Raw genomic sequence first — 11,263 nt, 5'->3', positions numbered from 1 at the left:
GATAACAATATACAGGCTTGATGTACTCCTTTCCCTATTGGAACCAGTCTGTTGTTCCATGTCCAGTTCTAACTATTGCTTAATGACCTGCATACAAATTTCTCAAGAGGCAGGTCAAGTGGTCTCATATTCCCATCTCTTTAAGAATTTTCCATAGTTTGCGGTTGATCCACACAGTTAAAGGCATAGTCATTAAAGCAGAAATAGATGTTCTTCTGGAACTCTCTTGCTTTTTGATAATAGAGTAGATGCTGGCAATTTGATCTCTGGTTCCTCTGCCTTTTCCAAAAACCAGCTTGAACATCTGAAAGTTCACGGTTCACATATTGCTGAAGCCTGGCTTGGAGAATTTTGAGCATTACTTTGCTCAAGTGTAAGATGAGTGCAATTGTGTGGTAGTTTGAGCATTCTTTGGCATTGTCTTTCTTTGGGATTGCAATGAAAACTGACCTTTTCCAATCCTGTGGCCACTGCTGAATTTTCCAAATTTGCTGGCATATTGAGTGCAACACTTTCACAGCATCACCTTTTAAGATTTGAAATAGCTCAACTGGAATTCCTTCACCTCCAGTAGCATTGTTCATAGTGATGCTTCCTAAGGCCCACTTGACTTCACATTCCTGGATGTCTAGCTCTAGGTGAGTGATCATACCATCGTGATTATCTGGGTCGTGAAGATCTTTTTTGTACAGTTCTTCTGTGTATTCTTGTCACCTCTTCTTAATATCCTCTGCTTCTGTTAGATCCATACCATTTCTGTCCTTTATTGAGCCCATCTTTGCATGAAACTGCAGGCTTCAGCAATATGTGAACCATGAACTTCCAGATGTTCAAGCTGGCTTTAGAAAAGGCAGAGGAACTAGAGATCAAATTGCCAGCATCCACTGGATCATCACAAAAGCAAGAGTGTTCCAGAAAAACATCTATTTTGCTTTATTGACTATGCCAAAGCCTTTGACTGTGTGGATCACAATAAACTGTGGAAAATTCTGAAGGAGATGGAAATACTAGACCACCTGACCTGCCTCTTGAGAAACTTGTATGCAGGTCAAGAAGCAACAGTTAGAACTGGACATGGAACAACAGACTGGTTCCAAATAGGAAAAGGAGCATGTCAAGGCTGTACTGGAGAAGGCAATGGCAACCCACTCCAGTACCCTTGCCTGGAAAATCCCATGGACAGAGGTGCCTGGTGGGCTGCAGTTCATGGGGTTGCTAAGAGTCAGACATGACTGAGCGACTTTACTTTCACTTTTCACTTTCATCCATTGGAGAAGAAAATGGCAAATCACTCCAGTGTTCTTGCATGGAGAATCCCAGGGACGGGGGAGCCTGGTGGGCTGCTGTCCAAGGGATCCCACACAGTCCGACATGACTGAAGTGATTTAGCAGCAGTAGCAGCAGCAGCAGCAAGGCTGTATATTGTCACCCTGCTTACTTAACTTATATGTAGAGACATCATGGGAAATGCTGGGCTGGAGGAAGCACAAGCTGGAATCAAGATTGCCAGGAGAAATATCAATAACCTCACATATGCGGATGATACCACCCTTATGGCAGAAAGTGAAGAAGAACTAAAGAGCCTCTTGATGAAAGTGAGAGAGTAGAGTGAAAAAGTTGGCTTAAAGCTCAGCATTCAGAAAACTAAGATCATGGCATCTGGTCCCATCACTTCATGGCAAATAGATGTGGAAACAGTGGAAACGGTGGCTGACTTTATTTTTCTGGGCTCCAAAATCACTGCAGATGGTGATTGCAGCCATGAAATTAAAAGATGCTTACTACTGGAAGGAAAGTTATGACCAACCTAGATAGCATATTAAAAAGCAGAGACATTACTTTTGGTCAACAAGGGTCCGTCTAGTCAAGGCTATGATTTTTCCAGTAGTCATGTATGCATGTGAGAGTTGGACTATAAAGAAAGCTGAGTGCCGAAGAATTGATACTTTTGAACTGTGGTGTTGGAGAAGACTCTTGAGAGTCCCTTGGACTGCAAGGAGATCCAACCAGTCCATCCTAAAGGAGATCAGTCCTGGGTGTTCATTGGAAGGACTGATGGTGAAGCTGAAACTCCAATACTTTGGCCACCTGATTCAAAGAGCTGACTCATTTGAAAAGACCCTGATGCTGGAAAGGATTGAGGGCAGGAGGAGAAGGGGACGACAGATGGTTGGATGGCATCACCAACTCAATGGACATAGGTTTGGGTGGACTCCGGGAGTTGGTGATGGACAGGGAGGCTTGGCTTGCTGCAGTTCGTGAGGTCTCAAAGAGTCGGACACGACTGAGCTACTGGCTGAACTGAACTTGCATGAAATGTTCTCTTTGTATCTCTTATTTTCTTGAAGAGATCTCTAGATTTTCCCATTCTATTGTTTTCCTCTATTTCTTTGTACTGATCACTGAGGAAGGCTTTCTTATCACTCCTTGCTATTTTTTGGAACTCTGCATTCAAATGGATATATCTTTCCTTTTCTCCTTTGCCTTTCACTTCTCTTCTTTTCATAGCTCTTTGTAAGGCCTCCTCAGATAGCCATTTTGCTTTTTTGCATTTCTTTTCCATGGGGATGGTCTTGATCCCTGTCTCCTGTACAATGTCATGAACCTCCGTCCATAGTTCATGAGGCACTCTGTCTATCAGATCTAGTCTCTTGAATCTATTTGTTAGTTTCACTGTATAATCTTAAGGGATTTGATTTAGGTCATACCTGCATGGCCTGGTTTTCCCTGCTTTCTTCAGTTTAAGTCTAGATTTGGCAATAAGGAGTTCATGATCTGAGCCACAGTCAGCTCCCGGTCTTGCTTTTGCTGACTGTATAGAGCTTCTCCATCTTTGGTTGCAAACAATATAATCAATCTGATTTCGGTGTTGACCATCTGGTGATGTCCATGTGTAGAGGCTTCTCTTGCTTTGTTGGAAGAGGGTGTTTGCTATGAGGTAAAGCACAGTTCTCAACAATTGTATCAGGAGCATATGTGGTCAGTGTGACTTATAGCTGTTAATATTAATCTTGATCACTTAGCTGAGATAGTATTTGTTAGATTTCTCCACCATAAAATTATTCTTTTTCCCCCTTTCCATATTGTACTCTGTAGAAAGAAGTGACTATTTGTAGCCCACTTGTAAAGAGTAAGGAATTATGTTGTACCTCCTATAATTCATTCTGAGCTAATTTTTGTGGAATGCATAAGGTTTGTATCTAGTTTTATTAATTATTGCAAGTGGATGTTCAGTAATTGCAGCACTGTTTACAAACCACCCTTCAAAATGCCTTTGTAAAAATTAGTTTACAATATTTGTGTGGGTAATTCATTTAATTTAGGGTACACTTGAGAATGATTCTTAAAATTAATTGACTGATTTAATTTCTACTAGTTTGTGTAATTTAATTTTATCATAATCTTTTATTGTCACATAGGTAGCTATCATCTCAGCCTTTGAAAGTGGCATCTCTTAATAAGAAATAAAAATCTTCAATTTCAATTTTCCCTCACTTAGATAAGATTAATAGAAAGGGAATTAAAAGTCTTCCAGACTAACAGTATTGTTTATTTTGTGAGAAAAGGGAAGATGCCTGTGAATGACTTACTCAAGATCAAACAGCAGGTAAGTGGTAGGACCACTAACCAATGATCAAGATCCATTCAGGACTCCAGCCAAGCCTGTCACCCCGCATGGTCTCCTAGTTTAAAAAGAGGCTTGCACCTCTTTACATCATTTTCTCCAGTCATACTAATTCATAAACACATACTTCTTAGGTGACTGAATAAACGTATCCTCCACAACGCTAACCAGAAAATGATCCCAGGGGAAATCATTCTGAGAAGGTTAGTTAGAGCAAAGCATTAATGAGGCAACTCCTGAGTTCTTGCAATCAGGGAGACAGTTGGCTTATTTTTGATCTGTATCCAAATGGCACCGATAGAACCTCTTAATGACCTAATGGTCGCAAAAGGACTCAGTGAGAAAATGCTGGAGTTTACATGTACAATCCACTAGTATTATTGGAAAATATATCTCAGTGGGCACATCATGTTGATAATGAGTTAGGAAGATAATTTTCACATGACAAAAGCAATGCACCTATCCTTGTGTGGGTGGGCATTATGTTAGGTGAGTATTTTTTTTTTTTTTTTTTTAGGTGAGTATTTTGTTCACAAGTAAATAGATATGTGGAGAGATGATGAACCACTCAATAAATGGAGAGAGAATATTCAACATTTTGGAGAAATAAACAACATTTTGATTCCGTAGAATTTCTTAAATATGTTAGGTTTGTAAATCTGCGACTATTTAGGTCTGTATGCTAAACATTTAGCTCCCAAGATACTTCCAAGTCTTTCATACATCATCCTAAGTAGCAAAAATGCTCTTGCACAGTGGCTGGAGGGATTAATTTTATTCTTTCTTTAAACTTTATTGAGACCTACTGTCATCACCATCTTGCCAATTCTTTTAAAATACATTTGATGTTTAACAATTTCTCCATTATTGCCAAGGTCATTATGATTAATTATAAAAGTCATCATTTATTCACCACCTGCTGCTAAGTCACTTTAGTCGTGTCCGACTCTGTGCGACCCCATAGATGGAAGCCCACCAGGCTCCCCCATCCCTGGGATTCTCCAGGCAAGAACACTGGAGTGGGTTGCCATTTCCTTCTCCAATGCAGGAAAGTGAAAAGTAAAAGTGAAGTCACTCAGTCGTGTCCGACTCTTAGCGACCCCCTGGACTGCAGCCTTCCAGGCTCCTCCGTCCATGGGATTTTCCAGGCAAGAGTACTGGAGTGGGATGCCATTGCCTTCTCCAATTCACCACCTACTGAGTGGCTAATATTATCTTAAGCATATTTGTGCTCATTATCCTCATGCAATCTTCATTTTAGCTTTATGAGGTAGATTGCATTCTTGTCTTCATTTTGAGCGGTTAAGAAAACAGCAGCCTGTAGTTCATGTTCACAATTGTCGTGACTTGTGCTTGCTGCGTCCCAGTCAAAACCAACCCCTTTATGCTTCCGATCACAGCTAGCTGCCCATGAGATCAAGTCACTAATATGAACATGATGATGAATGTTTGATTCATCTGTATAGAAGAGAAATCTAATGGTAGATTTTTTTCTGGCAGTGAAAAGACATTTTTGGGAATGGGAGTGCAGGAGATAGGGTGGGCTTTCCTGCTGTGTAGTCCACCTTCCTTTCAAAAACATGTCTTAAATGTTTGCCAGATATGTGTGTTTGTCAACAAGAACAGCATGTGTTAGAGACTGTACTTCAGGGAGTACTGCTGAAAGAGTAGAGGCTTAATGTATGTGGGGGAATCTTCTCTCATGGTTATCTACCCATAGCAGGATAAGTGAACTAACTGTAGTTCTGCAGCTAAGAATTCACAGGTGGCACTTACAATAATTAGAGGGTATCCAGGTAAGAGTTTACAAAAATAACTTAAGTGGTGGTTAGTATTGAGCTTTATTTTGGGTCAGATTTCACATACTTGTTTTTAGTCCCTATTTTTTGTCTATTTAAAATTAGACATTTCTTCTTGGCCTTCTGTACTCTCAGATAAACATTATTGGGCTGCTTGGATTCGAGAATACATCACCATGCAATTTAGGCTAAATTGGAACTCTCACATTCTCATGTTTTGGGGTCTTGAGAAAACAAAATAACATTTTGCTGACCTAAACAATTTGAACCATCAGAATTCTATATCTCTTTAACCCAAACATATACTATTCTATGGCTGTTGTAGTGGAACAAGGTGTGTACTCTACGCAGCATTGTGATTAAAAGTGAGGGCTTTGAGACTGCACTGAGTTCAAATTCTAGCTCTGCCATTTACTAGTTCTGTGACCATAAACATTTATTTAACCATTTTGTACCTCAGTTTCCTCATTTGTAAAGTGGGGGCAATAATACTACTTTATGGAATTGTGAGAAATCAAAGAATCACTTAAAACGATGCCTGATATAAAGCAGTCATTTGGTAAATGTAAAATACTGTTATTACTTTTTGGACATATGTTTCATTCCACAGTTCATAGCTGTAGTTTTAACTAATGACATACATTCTTTTCATCTGTTTTTCCTGAGCATATTAATCATACTTATTTTAAGTATTTTTTGATAACTAAAATATCTGGATCCATGTGTCTATTTCCAACTTTTTCTTTATGGTCTTTAGCAACTGTTTCTGTGTCCTGGAATGCCTGCTAAGTATTGATCCAATTTGATCCAGACGTTGTATTTCAAAAATTAGAGAGCTCTGGGGTGAAATCTTCCACAAAGAGAGGCCTTACCTTTTCTACTAGAGAACTGATCACTTTAATTCAATCGAAGGTAGAACCAACTGCAGGCTGCATTACACGTTTTTATTTTTAGAGCTGTTTTTAGTTCACAGAAAAACTTAGAAGAAAGTACTAAGTTCCCATTTGCTTCTTGCCCTCACCCTTGCATAGCCCCCTCCATTATCAACATCCCTCACCAGAATGGTACGTTTTAAAAATAATTTTTTTACTTAAGTACAGTTGACTTATAGTATTGTATTAATTTCTACTGTAGAGTAAACTGATTTAGTTTTATATATACATATATATACACATATATATATGTGTGTGTGTGTATATATACATATATATATATGTATGTATATATACATTCTTTTTCAATTTCTTTTCTGTTATGATTTATCCCAGGATATTGAAAATAGTTTCCTGTGCTATATAGTATGACCTTGTTGTTTTTCCATTTGGTACATAATAGTTTGTATCTGCTAATCTCAGACTACCAATCCATCCCTCCCCTAGCTTGCCCCCTTGTCTGTAAGTCTGTTTCATAGATAAGTTCATTTTTGCCATATTTTAGATTCCATATAGAAGTGATATCATATGGTATTTGACTTTCTTTTTCATACTTCACTTAATATGATCATCTCTAGGTCCACTCATGTTGCTGAAAATGCCATTATTTCATCTCTTTTCTCATGATTGAGTACATTCCATTGTGTGTATGTACCACATCTTCTTTATCCCAGAATGGGACTTTTTTTAACCAGGGATGACTCTCCATTGACACAGCTTTAATCACAAAGTCCACAGTTTACATTATGGTCCATTCTTGGTGTTGTACCTTCTACAGGCTTTAACAAATGTATAACAACATATATTCATCATTATAGTATCGTACAGAGTAGTTTCACTGCCCTAAAAAATCCCTTTTGTTCCATCTATTCTTTCCTCCCTATCCTTAACCCATGGAAACTACTGATTTTTTTTTTTTTTTTGTCTTTTTAGCTTTGCCTTTTCCAGAATGACATATAATGCATCATAGTTTTGTGAGGCTTTGTTCCATCTCTATAGTCCATGGGGTCGCAGAGAGTCAGACGCAACTGAGCTTCTAAGCACAGTGATCACTTCGGAGCACCACGATTCCATCTCTGATCCATCTCTGTTCCCAGGCAGTAGCCCTCTGCTGTAGACTGGATGTTTATGTTCCCCTCAAAATTCATACGTTAAGATATATTTTGTGTGTGTGTTAGTTGCTCATTCATGTCCAGCTCTTTGCGACCCATGGACTGTAGCCTGCCAGTCTCCTCTGTCCATGGGAGTCTCAGGCAAGAATATTTAAGCAGGTTGCCAAAGTCCCTTCTCCAGGGGATCTTCCCTACCCAAGGATTGAACCCAGGTCTCCTGCCTGCAGGTGAATTCTTTACTGTCTGAGCCACCAGGGAAGCCCATTATGTTGAAATCCTAACGCCCAAATGTGGTGGTATCAGGAGGTGCAGCCTTGAGAGGTGACTGGGTCGTGACAGAGGAGCCCTCATGAATATGATTAGTGCCCATATAAAAGAGGCCCTGTAGAGTTCATCCCCTCTAACATCTGAGGAAACAGCAAGAAGATGGTCGTCTGTGAACCAAGCAGTTGGCCCTGACCAGACACTGAATCTGCCAGACTCTTGATCTTGGACCTTCTACCCTCCAGAACTATGAGAAATAAATGTTTAAATCACACAGCCATAGTGTTTTTGGTATACCCATCCCACCCAACTAAAACACCTCCTGGGGTTCCACCTGGGTACTTGGTTCTCACTGTGTCCCTGTCCTCCTGGTGAGTCTTTTGAGTTTTCCAAATCTCTGCTCTACTTTACAGAGACCTTCTGCTTAGTTTAGCTTGATCCATGCAGCATTGGAACCTGGGAAAACAGGGTAAGTGTTAGACTCGTTTTTGTAATGACCCTTCTCACTGGCATCCCTGCCTCAGAAAATTCCAATTTTTCTCTCTAGCTCCCCAGACTGCTAAGAATTCTGCTGCCTTCTCTGCCCTTGGTGACCTCCTGCCCAAATCTCTTGCCTGGATTCCTGGCCTCTTGCCAGGTACTCAGAATTGGCAAGTGCCCGAAAGGAAAAATCAATTGAAGAATGTCAGCATTCCTCTCCAAGTCTCGTCCTTCTCCAGAATCTGATTGCTCAAGTCTGAGTTTCCCCTGCAGTTCTTCTTTGCCTTCAAACAGGTGCTGTTTTGTATATTTTACGTAGCTTCTCTAGTCATTCTCAGTGGGAGCATTGGCCTTCATCTCAGCTGAAAGCAGAAGTCCTGACATACATTCCTGACATGCGTATCCATATTTTCTCATTTATTCTACTATTAGCAAATATATTATTTAAGAATTATATCTTGTTTTTAATCATATAAATTATTATGTAAATTATATAAATATATATAATTTGTCTCATAATTATAATTTATTCTACTATTTGTTATTATTAACAAATAATAGACTTTAGCCAAGCAATCTACCTACATGCTTGATTTTATGGGTGATTTGTCTTTCACAAGTATGAATTTGTACTTTAATTTAGACTGTCACTATATTAACATCTTTGATCATCTGTTATGTAAATACTTACGGAAGTTTTCATGAATTTATTTAAAAATGAATATTTAATGGTCATAATCACCATATTTTATGTACTGTACATGAATTTTAACAGAGCAACAGAATATATTGGGGAAATATAATTTTTTAAACTGAAGTATAGTTGATTTACAATTTTGTGTTAGTTTCTGGTGTACAGATACATTTTTTTTTATAACTAAAGTTAATTTCAATCTTGAGCTTCCATTTTACTTGGGTGGCATAACCTTAATCTCAGTCGATTTGAGGATCTCCCTAGGGTTGTGTTTAAATAATGAGAGGCTTACATAGTGTCAAGGATGTCATGGTGTCATAGATCCCTCAGGGATGGGAGGGATCTCAGTGTCATCTGTCCATGAAGTATCTGCCCACATGGGCATCACCTGTCCATGATGCCCTGATCCCAGAGTCCATGATCTCTGACATGATGCCATCCTGTCTCCCCATTCAGTGGTCCAGCCTGGCATTTCTTGACCTTCATTCTTATCTGTGAAGTACCCTTTAGGTCCACTGGCTTTCTCTGTCTACTTTGTTTTCACCCTTGAATGCAAAGGAAAGTTTCTGGGGATCCTAAGCCAGCCCAGAGGGAAGAAATGATCCCCACTGCCTGGGCATGCTATTTATTTTTTCTGTAGGGCTTTGGTGCCTCCCTAGAACTAGGATCTGACTATCTTTTGGATCGATTTTCAGTTTTAAAGGCGAGATAGAGGTATACTTCACAACTTTCTGTCCCAATATTTTGTTTATGCCATAAGTGCTTTGAATTTTCCTAAAGACATAAATATTTGAAATTCAAAATCCAGGCAGAATTTTCTTTCTGTTGTCCTATGCATTCCCTGGAACCTAGATAACATATTGACCTAGCTGAAAAGGGGAAAATGAAATACTAGAGAGAAAAACAAAGCAAAACATTGGTTACTATTTCAAGAAAGTTACCGTGTTACCTGTGTATTCACTTAATAGACTCTTACTTTCTTATTGAACTTCTATTTTATGCCAGGCAATAGGCTAGACTCCAGACTGTCATGATAAATGAGCTGCAGTCCTCAGCACACAAGAAAGAAGCAATTTCAAGATTTCTGGTTAAAATATGGCAGAGTAACCACATGTTTTCTCTCTCCCCAAATTACATAAAATTAACGGTAAAGAGCTTTTTCTTTATTAATAAAAGCCATGAACTTATGAAGGCAAAAAATGAAATAGTTGTAAACAGAGGATATGACAGCAATGGAATGTTGGAAACTAAAGTAGGTGGACCAGTGGGAAAACTGACTTAACAATTGAACCAAAGCTGGCAGTAAGGAAAGTGAAGAAGGCTGATTTGAACTACAGAATCCCAGGAATACTTAGAACTATTAGAATAAGGGTGTAGGAGGTGATGACAATAGGAGGATTAGTTGCAGGCAGGTCTGTAAAAGAAGTTAATTAGCAGCCCAACTTTTACTTTCTTGGTGAGAGTGTGGTTGAGTCCTCTGTGGGAAGCCAGACGAAAATAAAAGCAAAGAAACAGTGAAAAGATGGGAGGTGGGAAGGAGGTTCAAGAGGGAAGGGACATATATATACACCTATGACTGATTCATGTTGTTGTATGTCAGAAACCAACACAACACTGTAAGGAAATTATCCTGCAATTAATCATAAATAAATTTTTTAGAAATTAAAAAATAAATAAAAGAAACAATGAAAAACCAAATCAGATTGCCATACAGGTATGGATAGTCTATTCCAGGCAGTTTTTAAAAATTGTTTTATTTTTAAATATGAGCAGACGGCAGTGTTGCTCAAAATTCTCCAAGCCAGGCTTCAATAGTACATGAACCGTTAAATTCTAGCTGTTCAAGTTGGTTTTAGAAAAGGCAGAGGAATTGGAGATCAAATTGCTAACATCTGCTAAATTATTGAAAAAGCGAGAGAGTTCCAGAAAAACTTCTACTTCTACTTTAATGACTATGCCAAAGACTTTGACGGTGTGGATCACAGCAAACTGTGGAAAATTCCTAAAGAGATGCGAATACCAGACCACCTGACCTGCCTCTTGAGAAATCTGTATGCAGGTCAGGAAGCAACAGTTAGAACTGGACATAAAACAACAAACTGGTTCCAAATAGGGAAAGGAGTACATTAAGGCTGTATATTGTCACCCTGCTTATTTAACTTATATGCAGAGTACACCATGAGAAACGCTGGGCTAGATGAAGCACAAGCTGGGATCAAAATTGCTGGGAGAAATATCAATAACCTCAGATATGCAGATGATACCACCCTTATGGCAGAAAGTGAAGAACTCAAGAGCCTCTTGATGAAAGTGAAAGAAGAGAGTGAAAAAGTTGGCTTAAAGCTCAACATCTGAAA

This window comes from Bison bison, unplaced genomic scaffold (genome assembly GCF_000754665.1).
Source record: "Bison bison bison isolate TAMUID 2011002044 unplaced genomic scaffold, Bison_UMD1.0 scf7180017864385, whole genome shotgun sequence".
Classification (NCBI taxonomy): Eukaryota; Metazoa; Chordata; class Mammalia; order Artiodactyla; family Bovidae; genus Bison; species Bison bison.
The sequence above is the reverse complement of the archived record's forward strand: the minus strand, read 5'-3'. Positions refer to the sequence as shown.